At 35.6% G+C, this 20,626-nt stretch overlaps 1 protein-coding gene across 1 annotated transcript in view; it reads left to right on the top strand.

Moving 5' to 3' along the window:
- LOC144307134 (uncharacterized) overlaps positions 1–18,769 on the top strand; it is a 64,795-nt gene extending 46,026 nt beyond the window's left edge. The window contains exons 5-7 of the mRNA XM_077886664.1: positions 4,429–4,558; positions 11,412–11,523; positions 13,328–18,769. The gene's annotated coding sequence lies outside the window, so the exon portion shown is untranslated. The remainder of the gene's footprint in view (positions 1–4,428; positions 4,559–11,411; positions 11,524–13,327) is intronic.
- The last annotated feature ends 1,857 nt before the right edge of the window (positions 18,770–20,626 follow it).

The raw sequence follows: 20,626 nt of genomic DNA on the forward strand, positions 1-20,626 counted from the left end.
GAAAGAATGTAAAAAAATTCATGTATGTTAGAACCATAAATATAGAATAGGCGAAGGTTCCCAAAAATCATCAAAATCATTTTGAGGAACTTTGAAGCGTGTATATTTTGGGCTCCAGAAACAGAGATTTTACTGTTTAAGTGGTTAGGACACTTCAGGTCCCTACTTTCTCAAATCTTGTACTAGACTCCCCAAATTCTATCCTTCTCTAAATTTCTAAAATGCTATGATTTTTCAGAAGGGAAGTAGACCTTCCATACCTTTTTTAAAGCATAAAACTTTCTCATAAGAGGGACTGCTTGTGTAAACTTTGGGCAAGGAAATGCATCTTTCTCAAGCAACTCCCCACTGCATTGCCATCCTTCATCTGGAAAATGTGGATAAAAATAGTCAATTTCATAGGGATTTTGGAAAGGATTAAATGAAACAATCCATAAATAGTCCTTAGCAAGACTTCATATACTAAGAGCTCAATAAATGCTAACAATTACCATTGTTACTAACAATTTGCTGTTAATTCTTTGTTGGTGTTGGATTATTTGAATGGCTGGGCCATAGTGTGGCTGAGTGTGGCGGTTCCTGTTCCTATGATTTTGCAGTGATGAAACTAAGAAGAAAAGAAGAGGATTTACTCTTGAGATAATATAATCACCCTTGTGCTTGAAATCTGCATCAAAATAGAACTATCTGTACAAGAGCAGGAGGTAGCTAACAGGACATAGGGTATCCCAGGGGAATAATGGTGGTAATAATAACAATTCTCGCTATCATTTATGGAGATCCTACTATGTTCCAAGCCCTGTTCCAGGTATTTATGTATAGTAATTGGCTTCAGTCCCACAGCATTCTATTCAAGATATACTACTACTTTTATTTTACATAGGAGGAAACTGAGATTTGGAGAGGCTAATGTCCTTGCTTATAGTTAACTTGTAAGAAAAGCCAGTATTCCAGGCTTCTGCTGTCTCAGGCAGACATAGTTGTAATAATCTAGTTAAAGATAGGAATTTTACATTCATTATTATTGTTGTCTTCTCGTTTTTTTTTTAATATTTTATTTATTTATTTATCTAATTTATTTATTTATTTATTTGAGAGAGAGAAGGAGAGTGAGCGAGCAAGCAGGGGCACAAGCAGACTCCACGCTGAGCTCGGAGCCTGACTCAGGGGCTCCATCTCACAACCCTGAGATCACGACCTGAGCCAAAATCAAGCCAGATGCTTAACCACCTGAGGCACCCACGTGCCCCATCTCCTCGAGTTTTTATTGAGGGAATAAATGGCTCAATTTGGAGGTGTTCAGTTTGGAAATTGTCTTCACTAAGAAATTGTGTTCTATTCATCTCTTTCAAATAGGCTTGCTTTTCTAAGGGTTTGCTTATTCCTGCAGCTCATTTCTCAACATTAATAAGGTATTAACGGGGAACCTTTTAATTTAGGAAACATTTTAGAGGGGTTTGTGTGGTGAGGAGGATATGGTCATTTCAGGGGATTTCCTGTGTGCATTTTTCTTTCTCTAGATTTTTGGGTAAGTCGAAGCTTTGTCCAAGGAGGCAACTGCCATTTGCAACCCTACTTTGTCAATGAAACCTGTTGCATTAAAACCTTCAAACTTATCTTCAACTGAAAAAGTGTGCAGCATTTTGTATCTTTAATATGGCTATAGAGTCGCCCTGTTTTTCTTGCCTCCAGCTGTTTCTTTTGTTACATTCTTACCTAATAATTTTTCTTTTAGTAGAATATTCACACTACTCTTACCCAAACCAATTTTCTTGCCTTCTTTTTTACTTCCCCTCTACAGAGGCATTCTTTTCATGCCAGTTTTATGATTTGGGAAGGAGTTTGGTTCTTTATAAATCTCTATACACTCTGAGAACTCCAGGGAGGTAGGATAAGAGTCCTGATGCTGGCTATAAATCTCAGTTTGAGTGCAAAACTAGGGATAGAGTGCAAAGGTGGGGGGGTATCTACTTTTTTGTGATTTTATAAGGCCCATTTCTGTACTTTGCTGAACAGGAAGGAAGCCTCCAAATGCTAGCAGATCAAGAGATACACTTTTTTTTTTCAGACCACATACCCATTAGAGGAGAATGACACAGTGGCAAAAACATCCCCAAACACAAAGCTCTTGTGTTGGGATTGTACTACCAGTGGTCATTCCCTCCAATCTCAAATGCTCCCAGCCCTAGAGCAAAATGTCCCTCTGCACAGGGTTGAAATTGCTTCCCAGCTGTGGCCATAACAGGGGCATCGATCCTCATCTGTTCCCCACCACTGAATTCTCCACCGTGCCCTAGAAACAAGAAGCACACCCTCCGACACCAGCGGGACCTGGCTTTTAGAAGTAAGATTGAATAGCTATTAGAAGGGGTGACGGGTATAACCTAACACCGTACTGAGAAACCATGGTAATGAGGTAACACAGAATCGTGGAGTGGTAGATGTGGAAGGCTCCTTAGGCATTATCCTGGCCAACCCCTTCACTTTACAGGTGAAAAAACCTGGGCCCAAAGAGGTTAATTGACTTATCCAAGGTCATGTTGTGAATTATTGTCCTTTTGTTGGTCCAGGTCACCCTTAAACGAAATGTTTTTTCAAGGTTTCTGAGAGTTCAGAGTTCATAGCCCATCAGTTATAATAGTTTGAAATGCTTCCCTTAGAACTCATTCATTCAGCAGTCTATAACAGGAACCTACAATGAATGTGGTCCACCTATTAGAGGTGATTTTAAAAAAGGTTCCCAAACTTAAATATCTTAAACTTAATTGAAGATTGGAGAAATAGCAATCTCAACAGGAGAAATGAAATGCCTGGTATATGTATATAAATGCTGTATGTAAAGAGAACTCTACTGAGCAGGTGTCTTAAGCTTTATCCTAAAGAAACTGATGGCCACAGATTTGTATTACTATATGGAGGGCTATTAATTCTTTAGGCATTGTTTTTTTAAATATTTTATTTATTTATTAATGATAGACACACACAGAGAGAGAGAGAGAGAGAGGCAGAGACACAGGTAGAGGGAGAAGCAGGCTCCATGCAGGCAGCCCAATGTGGGACTCGATCCCAGGACTCTAGGATCATGCTCTGAGCCGAAGGCAGAGGCTTAGCCACTGAGTCACCCAGGAGTCCCAATTCATTGAGTATTGTAAAGTAAAAGTGCTAAATAAGAATTTATAGGTTATGATCTATTATCTCCACATTTACTGCTGAAGTTTTCTGGACATTTCCGTGAACATCCACATCACTGAGAATATGCTTATGACCCACGAACAAAATCCACTTGGATCTCGGCTCTTTGAAACATAACTTCCATCTTGATCCGGGTTCCCTTGTCTCTGATATGAAGTGGTCAGATCAGATGATCTTCAGGGTCCCTATATATAGTCACCTTCTATGCTCTCTTGATTAACGAGTGACCAAAAACAAAATGCAGAACACTCCAGATGTTCTAGCAGATTTACATTTGGATCTGAGAAAAGTCCTGATGCACCTCAATCGTTCTGAATTATTGTCTGAGATACCACTGAGAATTTTCTATGAAATCCTCCCACTAGAATAACTGCTTTTAGAGCTGTGCGCTGTCGACCTTGTCTTTTCAGGACAGATTTGGGTTAATTATCATGAAGTCCACTGGGCAGAACCATATTTTAGGATCAGAACAATCAAATTCAAGTTACACAGGCAGAGAAGTTTAACAGGTGTAACACACATCTGACGATTCTTATTGAACTGATGCGTCCCTTTTTGTCTTCCCCTCCACATGATCATAAAAAGTTAAGAAGCACTCGGTGTCCATGTGAACTCTTCTGTGTTTGCTGCTACAAAATTATTTCTAAGGGCACAGCAGCATCAGTCATCACTGGTAGCCTCGAGCCAACAGTAAGCATTTCAATAGTGGTTGTGAATGCTAGAACTCATATTTACAGGTGCCAAATACCAGCATCTCAAATACTTCTAAACAACCAACCCTGGGCAATGCAACTTCAGCCCAGTGATAATAGCTCAGAGTATTTGAATGCTAGCCATGGACCAAGAACTACCCTAAATGTCTTGAGTATATCATCTCATTTAATACTCCCAATAAGCTTGTGGGGTAGGTATTGTTATCATCTTCATTATTCAGATAAAGAAACTGAAGATTAGAGGTTGAGTAGTTTGCTTAGGACACATCTAGAAAATAGTAAAGCTGAGATTTGAAACCAGTTAGTTTGGGCGATACCCTAATTACTATTCAGTATTAGCTTCTGGCTTGCAAGATTCCAGAAGACAGATCATTGTTAACTGGCTTTGAGAAATACACTTTATGAAGGAGGCTGATGCGGGTGCAGGCTAAGTGGTGTGTGTGATGGTGGTGGGTTTAGGGGTGAGGGGAATCATTAACTTTTATTGACTTTAGCTAATTGTATTTAATTCAAATCTCTCTAGGATTTTTGCCGAGTGCACATTTCGCTGGCCTGCACTATCACTGGAAGCAGAGAAGTTGGTGCAAGGCTTAGTACGCACCCTTTCTTCAGAGCCTTCACTGGCAGACAGGAACATGCATCATCCAACCCAGGTCTGAACAGCGAGTTCAGAAGCCATTTCATTATTTAAATTTCCGATCTGCAGTGTTGTATGAAATACTGTTAGGAACTCTATGCTTTAGGATCTGTAGAATATCAACACACTTCCAAACCTAAATCTAAAGCGCTGGTGCTTAATAATTTATATGACTGCCTCTTCCCGACCATCCCCCCTCCCCGCCACCCTTCCCCAAGTGTTGTTAAAAATAATGAAATAGAGGATTGACACTCTCAGAGAATGTAACAGGCCAATTTATGATTCTAATTCTCTGTTTGGTCATCTGAAATATACTATTTTAGCAGCTTTATGCCTTTCGCAGGTATTTCTTAAAAGCAATTCCTACTTGCATTACTGTTCCGTAAATGTTTTGGCTTGAAAGAGAAAAGGTGTCCTTCAAACAAGTTTATTTCTTTCAGGGCTACTTCTGTATGTGAATTCCTCCTGGTGACTACCCCGTGTTTTCTGTTATCACCTTCTCAGGGTTCAATTCATTACCCCTGTTCATTATTCAATTTGTTGGGCTTTGAGCACCTGAATAATTGAAAGCTATGCAAGTATTATAAATTATATTGTCCACACTCATAATCCCCATTTTAGAGTTTATAGCTTCACTGTAAAAATTCACTGTGTTGGAACCTTACATACAAGGTCTTATATTGAAAACAAATTAATTTATAAATACATTTTTTTCTCCCCCAAACTCAATATTTATCAAATCTTACATTTTTCAGTTATGGTTTTTATGGCTTTTACTGCCATAGCAAGACCAATGAAAAGAATGTTTTACAGGATCACTATTTCATTCCTTTTTTGCAACAAATATTTATGGAATGACTATTCCTTTGACAGAGGGAGGCTGGGGTGAGGTCAGCCTATTCTCTTCGGAGATGAAAGGGAAAGCAGCCCTTTCAGCGATGGCTTCCACCTCCTGATGGCACTCCCAAGACAGAACAAAAAATACACCCTAAACAAATCCTAAGTGGTCCTGTCTCTGTAGCCTTTGCCCCTTGGCTGTCCCTGGTCCACTTAGGGCCATGAGGATTGGAAGATTCTCTTGCTTCCCTGGGGGGCAGGTAGCTGTCCTTTACCCTAGAAATGAATATTGGCATACATTTTTCAATGAGAATAACAGACTTATGCTTTGAAACTTTGAAAAGAAAAGGGGAAAAGTTTACAGAAAAGAGCATGTGGTGGGATGTTGGGTGGCTAGGGAATAATGCTCCTACCTAGAAAGTAGCAGGGCAGGAAGAGGGCTGCAGGAAAAAGTCTTGTGGATGCAAATATAGAGGAGGTTTTAACTTCATCAGGACTGACTCTTCATTGCTAATTGATTAATTGATTGATTGGTTAAACACACTAAAAATAGCTTTAGTGTTCCTCCTCCCCAGTTATAAAAGCACTACTTACCTTGAACACCTTGAATGAAGGCATAGAGTAGAACATGAAAATCACCTGGAAACGAACTTGTTTGGAGCACATATTCTGTACCACGGGGCCTGTGTGAATAGCGGTGAGCAATACAGATGTGGTTTCTGCACTTAGCATAAAATTTTTAAAGACACAAATGACAAGAAAACAAACAAATGAGTATATGTTACACTTTTACAAAGGCCAAGAACACAGAATCATCACAGAAAGTCAACAGGAGAGGCACTACTTTGGCCAGGCTCTTAGAGACAGTGTCTCCCAAGAAGAAGCTTTGCGAAGGAGAGCCTTCCAAACTGCTTTTGCATGTTTATGTTTAGACGTTTTTATATCTTGCAAAAATAGAGATGCATGTTGTTTTACAACTTGCCTTTTCAACATAACACTGTTAATGTAAACCTTCCAGGTAAATAGATACAGATTGAGAATATTGTATTGTATGACTATCTCGTAATTTTAAAAACTCAATCTCCTATTGATGGGTTTGACTTTTTTTTTCTTTCATTTGCATTGCTGAGCTGACTCCCTTTGACATATCCCATGAGGCATGTTTACCATTATGCTTTCTTAGCATAAATATATAAAAATGTAATTTCTAAGTCAAAGAGTACACTAAGCGTTTTGATACATGTTTCAAAATACCATACGAAAATTTGCGCCAGTTTATACTTCCTGCAGCATCAAGTTCAAATGCAAGGCAGAATGAAAGTATAATTTCAAAGGGTGGGCTTTGGAGTCTGATTGCCTGGGTGCAAATCTCAGGTCCAGCTCTCACGAGCTGTGTGACTTTGGACGAATTACATTGCCTCCCAATGTCTGTTACCTCCTCTAGAATGTGGGCCTGATAATTTATGGGGTTGGTGTGAAGACTGAACGACGTAACCTATACCAAACATTGAACACATGGCATTTATTAAATGCTCAGCAAATATTAGGTATTACTAGTATTTACCCCATTCGCTTGTCAGTACTGAGTATTATCATTTTTCTAAATTTTTAATATTTCAAGTATAAAAATAATGCACATGTATGGTAAAGAAAGTCTCAAACTATGTCAAAGGAAACTGACATGACTAGTCCTCTTTTGTCTGCTATCCCACTCCCCAGAGATAATACTTGAAGCTTTTAAAACTGTCACTGTAACTCTAAATTCAATGCATTCACGTGCCATTCCCAAATGTCAATTTTAGACAAAATCTCCAGATGGGCCACCATGAAAGAGAGCCATTTCTCTTCCCTTCTCTCTAGGTCCACCTGAATTTTATTTATTTCCCAGCTCATCTAAAAATAGCACTTCAAATCAAGTGTCTATGTTAGAAACCCAGTGTAGCAACACTCGCTCTTCTTCTATCCCCATCTGCCTCCGTAGAATTCACTAACGTGGAGATACCTGTTACTGCCATGGGGCTTCTGGCGATTGTGGTTGTGGTCACGGTGTGCCTCTTCAGCCTGGTTTATCTGGGACAGTTCTGGTTTATATTTTTTGTCCCAGTGTGTTTTTTAAATAGTGCCCCTAGTTACTCTGAAAACTATGATGTTCACCCAATTTATAGAGAGAATGCAAGCAAGATTGAGATTGCTGGCAGAGGAGGCATTTGGTGGCTTCTTGGCCATCTTGGTTTCTATTCATATTACTATTGCCTGGCTAAAGAAAGTCATTTCTTTCGCTTTCTGAGGTTTCATCTTTCCTCTCCTGGGTTCCATATTTGGGGTCTGAGTCTCTTTGCCATGCTTGAACTAAAGGGTGCCCCTCCTGCCAGCACCCAACCTTAGTCAAGGTAGAATTATCCTTAATAATTTTGAGATGGTAAGAAGAATTGAATTAGGATATTTATCCCATGGAAGATTAGCTACTCCCTTGTTCATGTTATTTTCTTATTCCTTTAAAAACTCTTATAGAGTTACAGAAAGGTGAAAAGAATAATAATAATTAAAATTCTCATTTTCTCACCATTCAGCTTGAAAAGTAAAAAGTTACTAATACATCTGGACTGACCAGTGTCCTAAGTTACTGTAGGCAAATATCCTTCTATGTCCCAAGGCAACTACTCTGTTGAATGTAGTGCTTTTTACTTCCATGGATGTAAAATAAATAATCATAACATGTAGTATATAATATAGCATACTATTGCTTTAATGCTTCAAAACTTTATATAAATATCTGCAATTGGGTTTTGTTTTCTCAGGATCTTATTTGGGAGAGTCATTTGTGATAACCTGTGTAGGGATCGTCGGTACCATTTCACTATTCGGTGACATTGCCCTATAGGAATATACCACTATTTATCTATTCTTCTCTTTTTGTTCTTAAAAACTATTTTGCTCTGAACATTCTTGACCAAAAATGTGAAAAATAGATTGCCAGACGGTCGTACCAATTCATACTTCCACCAGCAGTGAAGAAGAGATTTTCTATCACTGCAAACCTATTTATTTAACTAATAAAATCAGGCAAACAACTAATATTTATTGAGCATCTGTTGTAAATAAAGTACTTGTTCTAGGCATTGATAATAGATTGAAAGAAATATAACTGAGTAACTACTACATGCTAAGTACTGTTCTAGGAAGTGGGAATAACAAAGTGGTTAAGAAGGCAAGATTTGACCAGAAAGATGAGAGAACAGAAGTGAAGAATAATTAGAAAACATCCTAAAAAGATGTACTGTGTGTGATTTGAACAGTCCCTTTACTATTTCTATTGCACCTTCTACACAAATGGTGAATACGTACCACACTGATGGATTACTGAGGACAACTCATAAGTATATTTTCTAAATGGTAATAAACAGCTCGACTGCTTAAGCATTTTTTATTGTTATTGGAAATTCCAATATCTGAGATAAAATATATATTTAAGTAAATACACTTTTTAATTACTCTAAATGTAGTTTAGAAAATTTTAGGTCTCCACGGATGTTGCTACAGCCAGACTTCTGTTCGCTAGAGAACAAGAATTGTTATAAGATACAAAAGCTACTTATTTTTTATGGGACTTCTGCATAAATCTTGCATCTCTCACGTGACCTAGTGACATAAATTCTAGCAGCCTGTTTCTGTTTCACCTGCTGTGGAACCACTGCTGTCCTACAGCAATATCCAAGAGTGGAATTGAGCTATTTGCTGGTGTCATAAATAAGAGAGGATGTCATGGCTGTTTTCATTTGACTGAGCAGTAATGGACTTAATTATACTTTCCGTCTCTTTGTTTTTGATCTGTGTTTCCAAAGTCATCTAAGCTTTTGGGAGTTCTCATATTTTAACTCTTCCCTTGTCTGATTGGATTTGACGGCTTTTGGGATTTCACAGCTATCGATTATTGTTTTCTTTTAACTTCCATCTTTTGTTTGTAACTGTGCACGTTGTAGTTCACATTAATTCTTCTTCAAAGAAATATGAGAACTAACAACATTATTTTGTACCTGATATATAATTTTTACTCTGAGAATTTTATATAGAATGCCTACAGAAAAGGAAAGATTTTTAGGCCAGTTTTGTAGTTGAGACAGACACTGGAAAGATGAGTGACTTCTGAAGTGTAAACTAGCAATCCAGGGAGATAGTCAGGAGGGAATTTATAATTTTCTTGAGTATTTTTGCTGAGATTAGGAACCGTTGTTGAAATGCAAAAGGATTTTATGTGTTTTTTTCCAGACTATTATTTATTAATAGAATTGAGATATTACATAAGTAGATGAAAACACATGTGTAGACATATATATACATTTGGAGACATCAAATTAATTTTTCATCTTTGTTGATAATATTTGTATCTATAGAGCCTGAAATACCCAGATTATTAAATCAGTATGAATACTTTAGCTTAATTAATTATCCTCCTTGTTTTTACTTTATGTAAATACTCTCATTCATCTGGGAACTAAGCTACTAAAGAAAACAATTGAGAAAAAATTATTTGCATGTTTTATTATTACAACATAAAATATTAAAATATTTGGAAACAAGGAGATTTTTAATTTTTTTGTTTTATCAGTTGCTGGGTAATTTAGATAACTAAAACATAAGAAAGCAGCATATGTGCTATTCTCATACATATATCCACTCATATAATACCTAATATACGTTAAAAATAACAAAACAAATTTATAATTTTGCAGCTTACTTTGATTTAAAATGTGATTTTGCTTTTTAATTGGTACAGTTCTTCTTTGGTAATATCCCCTTGCTGTTGAACCCCTTTACCTAAAAGCTTTCTGATCCATCTTACAGGTTTGGATTTGTTTTCAAAGATGACTTAATCCCCAAGCTGCTTATTTTTTATTCAAGTTAAAAAGAGTTAAGAAATCCCAACATAAAATCATTTAATCTTGTCTTTTGTTTCCTGCACAAATGAATTTTACCACTAATCATGCTATTACCATGATTGCCATCACATTCATGAAGAACCTATGAGCCAGGTATTTATTTTCATCATGAAGAGAAACGGGTTAAATGCATGAGACGTACACTAAAAATAGGGCTGGCATCCTGTGGGGATTGTATAGGAATCTGGGTATGAAGCTGAGTTAGAGTCCACTAAGGGACAAAAAGATCCTTTAATTTTTGGCCTGGGATTTCTCCATAAGGAATGCATGGAATTCTTTTTGTAGGCAGGATACACGTGTAGAGAGGGGCAGGGATGGTACTAGTTGCTGAGGATTTTCGACTGACCTGCAGAAGATAATTTTCTTTTCCTGATTACTGAGGTGTGACCCCCATGGACTTCTTTCATCTTTTAGAATTTTAGTAAGAATTTTAGTTGGTGACCATTATGTTAACCCTGAACTCACCATAGCGGATCCAGGTGCTGCTATGGCAAAATTGTTTTGCAAACTGATAGGCAAGTAACCTGTGCGAGATTCTGCACCTTGCCATAGGACATACTTGCTCAGCGAAAACCTTCCAACAGTAACAAGAAAAAAAAAGAAAGAAAAGAAAAGAAAAAGAAAAAAGGGGCAGAGAGAATTAGCATTTTGTCCTAATTTAATAGCTTTAATATGTTCATGATTAAATCGAATCTGCTGTTCAAAGGTGAAGAAAGAAAATATACCCAGGACACTTCTGGAGTGGAGTTGAAAAGGGAAAACAAACCTATCGACCTCTGGCCCTTCAGTAGCTGCTAAGTTTCAGCCTCAGCGTTACAGAACGTGGAGGAGAGATACTTTTTACAGGCCACGTGTTTCAACCACGGGATTCAACATGAATCACTGTGAAAATTTGAAATAAAATTGGCATTTAGCGAAAATGTGCAAACTAGAATCCCAGCTTTTAATTTTCTGAGTCGTTTAGGAAGTCACTTACAAGGAAAATAGACATTCTTCACGTGTTTTATGAATGCTATGGAAATTCCATACTTAAAAATGAATTTAACTGAGCAACAGCCTTTTGCTAAGGAAGGTCAAATTTTCTTCTCTTTGAAGTCTTTCAGGCTCCCAAACCAGTTTGCATATTGAGCTTCCCAGAACTATTTTCAACTACCTGAAGCAGTTGAGCATGAAGAACACCATTCTCGATGTCTTTAGCTACAAATTGGTAAGCAAATGGGCTCCAGAGGCCTGATGAGGAGGGGCACACCCCTTAAATCCAGTCTGTTTATTACTGAGGAAGTTCTGATCAAGTTTATGGTGTTAAAGACTCCAACATATCAACTCCATTGAAGAGCAGGACAAGCCATTGTAAATATGAACCATCAAAGCATTAGCCATTTCAATGAAATGAAGCAAATCAATTGTTTTTTAGAAAGGTGCCTTTCAGATCTCCTTTCTCAGGCTCTGAGTTTCCGTATCAAGTTCACATTAAAACAACTTGTGCTAACGGGATTTTAGCTCAGGATCTTGGAAGGTCAGTGACTTGGCCAATAAACCATGATTTTCCTAATCTGTGGCAAAACAATCACCTAGCTACTTTAAAGCCATTTAAAACAATTCATTGATATTAGTATTAGGATACAAATAAAATACCCAAAATAATTGCAGTTACTCAGGTTGTGAATTTGCTTCTATCAACCAGTTACCTCTTATTTAATTTGGCATTAATTGCTTCCCCCTCCAAAATGTGTTATGGTTTATTAAAATCGATATGTCAGATGCACGGAGAGTTAGAGATATTATTTTTTTTTTAAATCAAGACATTGTCAGTTAATCTGTTGGAATTTTGTGTTCTGTAAAGTAATTTTAGCTGCAAAGATGATGCTGAATGTGATTTCTGTATAAACTGATAAGGCTGTAATTACTATATTGTATTCTGATAATTTCTTTTAACAAATTTATTAAGTACTCTCTATGTAGCAAACACTGAACTAGACACTCTCATAAGCTGCCTCCCAGAATGTGGACATTATCAGCCTTCATACACTGGGGACTTCTCGAGATCAGAGATCTTGTTTTATAAATTGATCCTTAAGACCTAGCAAAGTCTTATATCTTATAAAAGATCCTTAGGACCTTACCTAAAAAGAGGCCATCAAAATCTTTCTGTTAGGTAAATAAATACAGGTAGATAGCTTTTTAGAAAATCAACTTCTAAAAAAAAAAAAAAAAAAACCTTCTGAACAGAGAATTCGAATTCAAGGAATTTACTCCTTTGGAGAGGGGGAAAAGCAAAAAGATAAACAACAGAAATTTTTCCCCATGTGATCACACAGAATTCTATAGTGTTTTAGAAGTAAATGTTACTTTTAAATGGAGGAGGGATTGTGATGAGAGGGATACGTTTTGCCTAAAGATTACGTTTGTATTAAAATGTTATTCAGTATGAAAATTAACCAGCAGTTAGGTAGAAAGTTTGGGTTATTTCTTTGAGGTGAGCTATATATTAACTATAATTAAATGATGAAAAAAAGAACAGTTTACCCAGAGTCAAATAATTAAGCATCTGTAAATTGGTTAGATGTTAGTTTTGTGTACAATTGACCGGTTAGATAGGTGGGTAGGTACATACATGCATACATAGGAATTGTATTTTTTTTTTTTTTTTTTTGTTAGGAGCCAAGCACCAGACTAGGTACTAGAATCTAACATAAAATTTGAAGAAGACAAATTTTCTGCTGTCAGTGCATTCACAATCTTCTTAGTTTGGAAACAGACAGTAAATATTATTTTAATTCAGGTCAGGTAGATGAGGGAAGAATGAGTTGGAGGGAGGGGGAAAATGGTACAATCCAGTCAGAAAGAACTCCAAAGACAGAAAACCTGTATCTGTTGAGTTTGAGGAGTCTCTGAGACTTTCATGTGAAAATATTCAGTAGTTTATAGCTAAGAAACAAAATCTGGAATAGAGAAAGAAATTGGAAGTCATTAGGCATTCTCTGAATTCTTTTTTTCTTTTTCTTTTTTAGGGTTTTATTTAGATAGTCATGAGAGACACACAGAGGCAGAGACATAGACAGAGGGAGAAGCAGGCTCCCTGCGGGGAGCTCAATGCAGGACTCGATCCCAGGATCCCAGGATCACAACCTGAGTCAAAGGCAGATGCTCAACCACTGAGCCACCCAGGTGGCCCTATTCTCTGAATTCTGACTCTGGTAGCATGTGCTCTTTTTCAGCTCCAGAATGTTCTGTGAAACTTAAGTCATCTAAGAAGTCTTTATTTTTTTATTACCACTTCCCCCAAATCTATATCTCTTAGTTTTCTATGTTTTAGAGCATAGTTTTCTTAGAGTATAGAGATTTGCAATTCTTAAAGATATTTTTTTATAGAAAAAAAATATAGTGGCTACAGTCAGCAACCGTAATCAGGCACTTCTGAGTTGGAATTCCAACTTTCTTAATTTCTAGCTATGGCACCTTGGCAACTCATTTGACCCCTCTGAGTTCCAGTCTCCTTACCTGTAAAGTGAGGATATTTTAGCTGTATCGAAGTGTTGTCATGAAGATTAGATGGTATAGTGCATACAGTGGTTGGCAGAGGAGATGATATGTTACAATAGCTTAATAAATGGCTATATTAATGTTAAAATGATAAACAACATTGATGGGTAGTACATAGTAGGCATTATAATTGGTGTTTCTACTAAACTTTTCCCATTTACTGCTCACAAAAACCCTGGGATCATTCCATTTTATGAAAAGATAAATGAAGCTTGGTGGTCAATAAACACTTGTAGACCAAAGATTTGAAACCAAATTTTAAAATTCTTATTTCTGATGTTCTATTTAGCTCTCTTTGGTTTCTGGAGATCATGGAAGATTAGGACAAATGTTCTTGTCTATTTCCAAATAGCCTCTAGTTTTGTATTGTATAGAAAGATACTCTGTTAATACAATGACCAGTTTTAGGACAATGCAAAATATTTGTTGAACTTCTACTATATGACAGGCACTGTAATACTCCCTGAGAATACAAATAAATCTTGCTTCACCCCTGATATCTAGAAACAAAAATATTTTTTACAGATAACTATAATCCAGTGGGGTCTGTGGTCAACTAGAGATAGAGGAGAAAAAAAAAAAAGGAAAACAGCATAATGAAGAGAGAACAATTTATTTTATCATTAGGTTGAGGATGGAAGTGAAATAAAGTCCCAAAAATATTCTCAAAGGGGGTGAAATCTGAACCAGGCCTGTTTTGGAGAATTTTATGCAATATCAAAATAATTTTTATCCATGTTTTTATTAAATTGGAAGACCATAGTGGATGCTGTTAGCTATCTCCTCTTTCTCACAGTTTATCCAAAAACTAGAAATAACACTGTATTAGGTAGCTAATAATAATCGATGAGACTATTTTATGAAAATAATCTGACCAAAAAAATAATAATAATCTGACCACTTCAAAAGACCTAGATTGTTGTCAATTCAGATTTAATTAGAAACAATATTTTTTAGGAGTCAGATAACTAGTCTGAGGGCCTGAATTATTTGATATGTAATCTTAGGAAGTTACTTTCCTGTTGTTCAGTTTTTTTATTTGTAAAATAGGATTGTTGCAAAAATTAAATATTAGGAAGAGATCATGATAAGGGCTCAGACTTCGGAGGGAGCCTGCTTGAGCTTAGTCCTTGATCTATTGCCTACTTGCTGTGTGACTATGGGCAAGTCACCTAACCTCTCTGTGCTCCAGTTTCCTCAATGGTAAAATGAGGATACTGATACCTTGCCTCATTTGTGCCAGAGCAATTTAATGAAGAGTTTAACATTTCTTCACTGATTTAGAATACCACCCTTATCATATATTAAATTTTAACATAAAGTAGATAGATTTTGGACTTCTTAATGTATTCATCGATTTGTCTCTTTACCATTGAACCAATATGATACTTTGTTAAGTGTCTTAGCTTAATAAAACATAACCAGAAACACATAAAAATTCAACTCTCCTCTCATTGTTCTCTCTACATATACAGATGATCTTGAACAACTCAGTTTGAACTGCATGGATTCACTTGTACGTGAAAATTTTACAATATGGTACTATAAATGTATTTTTTCCTCCTTATAGTTTTCTTAATAACATTTTCTCTTCCGTAGCTTACTTTACTATAAGAATACAATATATACTACATATACTAACTAGGTGTTCATCAGCTGTTTATGTTGTTGGTAAGGCTTCCGGTCAATAGTAGACTGTTAGAAGTTTAGTTTGGGAAGAGTCAATAGTTATACATAGATTTTTTGATTGAATGAGGGTGAGCATCCCTCATTCCCGTATTGTTCAAGGATCAACAGTGTATACACACACGCATGCACATATCTGCACATACAGAGGTTTTCTTAGCTTATCCTCCTTCGTGGTAGACACAGAATCATTTTGTAAAGGTGAAACATTAAAATCCCATTGAGTTTTGATGAAATTTATTTTAACTCACAAATTAATTCAAGAGAACTTAGCTATTAGATCTTACTGTCTAGGAATAAGTCAGTTGGTTTCAAGTCTTCTTCCATATACCATACGGAAATGTGATTTGCTTTGCAAAAGCTCATATCCTGTTGTATTTATTTCTTACCCTTTTATTATTTTTTTATTTTTTTATTTCTTACCCTTTTACACGTGTTTATTCTTAATGTGAATGGAATAATAATTTTCCCATTTTTTTGATTAGTGCTCTTCTATGGAAAGGTTACTGATTTTGAAATTTATTCTGCATCTAGTCACCTTTCTGAATTATCCTGTTATATCTAATAGCTTTTCGGTGGAGAATATCTGATGAGTAACTTCATTTTGCTCTATAACTTCCTAAAAAGTGAAATTAGGTTTATAATGTCTGTGGATTATTGCTTAAAAATGTCATGAAATTCCTCCAAGGTATACAGGTTAAAAAAATAAAAACAAAGAAATATTGTACTCCATAAAAGCTTCAGGAATTTGTACAAAAGTAGTTAAATGAGAAAATTTATGTTTAACATATTCAGTAGAAAATGTGATGCCACTCTTCCTTATAACTAAATCTTTTGCACTTAATAAAGCAATTTTGTTCTAAATTTTGGAATACTGTAATTCCTTCTCTGCCATATTTTGCTCCTTTTAACTCCCTAAATTATAGGGATATTAAAAGTCCACTAAATGGTGTACATTAACGCCCATTACTATAGGGTTTGGCAGATATGATTGCTTTGAAATCTGAAAACAGGCTTCTCTTAATGCCACTTGCTTGTTTGTGCAAAGACATAATACTGATCTAGGAAACAGTTGTTTTGAAACAGGTGAATGGCAGGAGTATTAAACTTGTTCCATGAGTAGTTTGAAAAATGACATCTGTAAGTGGAGGAGAAAATTCATTTAAACTGAAAATATGCCATTTTTGTTAGCTAAGAAAAAATTGAACAGCCTATTTCTATATTATAGATACGTTCCCTCTAACTTTGCTAACAAATTAAATTGGACTTTGTGAAATAGTTCTCTTTGGAAAGCTGTTCCTTACTTTGGGATTTTATCAAGCCAAATTAGGACTGAACATTAAGAAAATACAAATAATGTTTATTCTCATAGGCTTTGACTAGAACGGCATCAGGGAAGCATCCACCGAATACCTAAGTGCTAAAATTTTAAGACTTGGGATTATGTTCACAAGTGGATGAACCATGAAATTTTTATTTATATACGTATAAGGAGAGGGGCTATTTTATTTCTACCAGCAGATTCCCAAGAACTGAGTAAATTTTCATTATGTGGAAAAAGGCAAAAACAGGAAAGATCTTGAATACCAAAGCTGCTACGAAGCAATAAAAGGCAGGCTAAACAAAGAGATTAAAAAACAAAACAAAACAAAACTGAGGAAGGTATCAGAAAAGATTTCTGATATTGATGCTATCAGAAAGTCCTCTTGTCATTAAAGCATAAAAAGACGTGAATTAAAACAGTGTTAGTGACTAAATTTTCTTTAGAAAGGTTATTTTCTTGATCTTTGTATTTCCTAAGCCTTTGAAAGAGTAACATCATAGAATATCAATATAGCACATTCTTATGTGAAATGAAAGAGTATTTGTCAGGTTATAAATATGTTTGATAATGTATTACATAAGAAATTAATTTTTAAGACAATACATAAGTAAGTAATCATTCAATAAGTTCTGTTATTCCAGCAGAGAAAAAGCTTAGCTCATTGTTTTATTTGGTCTGATGTATCCTCTTTGTTTGGTTGTTTCCATCATTGATGATAAATAGTTTGAGGACACTTTGTATACTCAATTCCTTGTCACAGTGTTTTATGTAAAATAATCACTGAACACATACTAGTGATTCAGAGCATGATACCTCCATTGGGTACTTGTAAGATCTCCGACATTTTAAAATCAAAAATCTAGTTTTCAACTTAAATTACATGAACTGAGGCCAAAACTGTCCATATACATTAAAAATACATAATTAAAAATAGTTTGTCTTAAATGTCATAGTATTCTGAGATTTCTTTTACTAAATGATGCAGATGCTAACCACTGTTATGGCTAAGGCATATGCTACTTAAAGTTATTTCTAAGACACAAAAATGTTTTAAAAATGTATTTTTGAATGAGAATATAATGTTTTACACTTCATTGTAGCCTACATTGTATTTAAAATAAGACTATCGTTTTGTGATGAAATTTAAATAGCCTATAAAAATATAGAAAGCCCCAGGGAAAAGAGCTATGAACCCTAAGACCTATGAAATATTTTGGCTTTAGACAAATCCACTGAAACTGTGGTATAAAAAGTCGTAAACAAATTATCAGTCATTCTTGGTCAGTTCCTTCTCAACCTTTATATCATTCCAAACTCAAATTATATTGGTTTCTTGGCTGTTCACTCTGTCCATTTGTCCAACATGTCTGTATTGTGTAAGCAGAGCTGCAATGTTAGAGGTTGATGAGCTGAAAGTCAATGAAACCCACAGAAATATCCAGTATTCTCAGACCTGTGTGTAGCCATTGTCCATCATCATAGGTGGGTAATATCACAACATTCTGGATGATTTATTAAGACTAACTCCTGTTTCTGATCTTATTTGCTAATACGCACCCAAGTCAATAATGCAGCCCATCGAAAATTATTTCCTTATCTAGCAGATATAACAGGAGGAAAAAAAATATTTTTTTGAAAAATCATGTTACATGTGTATCTCTAGTTGGTGCTTGGAAGGGTACAAATGAAATTTTAGTGGCCGATATAAACAGTTAAAGGTCTTTAAATGTATATCTATTCTTTATAGAAAGTCAGTGATGTTAAAAAATGTATCTATTCTCTCTTTTTCCTGAAGGAAATGAAAAGATGAGTCTAAGTAATTTCTGACTACACAAGTGTAAGAAAAAAAAAAAAAAGGACTTAGAGACTTGGCTCTTTGCCAGTAAATCATTCCTCTCCATTATTGGCTACTGTCTATTTTATGAGCTTTGACTAAGCCACAAATACTCTAACAGCATAAAACCCTAATTTAGTAGAAGATGCTAATGAGAGAAATGTCTCCTACATTCTACAGGTAATGAAATACCCTTTCAGGTAACATTATTATGGTGTTTGCATTTTTTTATTTTCACTAATATCCAATCATCCTGAATGAATTAATTGAGATCCAAGAGTAGTAAATGTACAATTATCTGACACACATACACAGCTAACAAGTATAAAATATTTGCATTATGCACCATCCATCAGATTTATGCTATTTTCCACGTTCATTATGATTGCAGGCTCAAATGGCAATGGCCATTTAACTGGTGAAGATACTGGTGTGCAAGCAGTCGTGTGCTAATGAAAGCTTTCGGATATATTTGGCTTCAAAATAGTAATGGAGAATTTAAAATATTGTTACTTTAAAAAATATGTGTGGTGTGTCATTATACTCCATAATAAAAATTTTAAAAATAAATATTTAAAGCTTAAATTTAAAAACACATGAATAATTCTTATCTAAGAATATAGGAATAAATGATTATAACAGATGAATTACTTTTATCAGGGAACTGGGTGGGTTAAGAACATGCTGTTTCTAGTTCTAGCTGAGTGGTGCTTCCTACCAGAAAGACTTTTCTGAACATTCCTTCTTGGCTGACAGCCCCTCCTCTGTCTTTCATAACTTACACCCCTTGGTAAATCCTTTCATGGTTATTATTAATTTTATGGAAATATAATAACTTTTATATTGAATGTCTATTAAACAAATGTTATTTGAAGATATATAATATTAGATAAGCTTTTCAAAGTCTATAAAATGTAGGCACTTCTCATCCATTTTACCTATAATTTTTTTTGGTTATATATGATTAAATTTTTAAAATACCATATTGCAGGTGTCAGTAATCTTTCTCTGTGAGGGGCCAGATAGTAAATATTTTCAGATGTCTGAATTTTTGTATGATCTGGCCAGTCTTTATCATAACTACTCAACTCTACTTTTGTAGCATGAAAAAAGCCATAGGAAAAACAAATTAATGAGCATGCTGTGCTCCAATAAAACTTTATTTTGGCATATGAAGTTTGAATTTCATGCAATTTTTATGTGGCATGAAATATTATTCTTCTTTTGTTTTTTGTCCAACCATATAAAAATGTAAAACTCAATCCTAGCTCACGGATGGTACAAAAATAGGTGGCTGACCCCTGCCATATAGCATTTAATTTTACATTGCTACCATCCTTCTCCAGTCATTAAAATAATAGCTTTTGGGACACCTGGATGGCTCAGCGGTTGAGTGCCTGCCTTCGGCCCAGGGCGTGATCCTGTGGTCCCGGGATCAAGTCCCACATCAAACTTCCTGCATGGAGCCTGCTTCTCTCTGCCTGTGTCTCTGCCTCTCTCTGTGACTCTCATGAATAAATAAATAAAATCTTTAAAAAACAAAATGAAATAAAATAATAGCTTTTCCCTCTATACTGAAAAAAATAATTTGCAGTTAATAAATATTTGTGAAATGAATAAATGAACATAGGCCTCTGCTGCCTGTGTGGTAGTTGATTTTGGGGGTCAATATTAGAAGCAGGAGGTTGTATAATAATCCTCATGAGACAAAATAACAGCCTGAACTAGTAGGCAGAGCCCAGAAATATTTAGGAAGTTTATAACTTTGGGGTCTTATCGCTTCTCGGCCTTTTGGCTAAGATCAAGTGTATAACTTTGGGGTCTTTGGGAATGGTGGTCCTAGGAGTATGGGCAAAGGAGCAGAATGGGGGAAGGATTGGCCCACACATTGAACATACTGAGTTCTAGGTGCTTGAGTAAAAT

Source organism: Canis aureus, chromosome 38, assembly GCF_053574225.1.
Source record: "Canis aureus isolate CA01 chromosome 38, VMU_Caureus_v.1.0, whole genome shotgun sequence".
Classification (NCBI taxonomy): domain Eukaryota; kingdom Metazoa; phylum Chordata; class Mammalia; order Carnivora; family Canidae; genus Canis; species Canis aureus.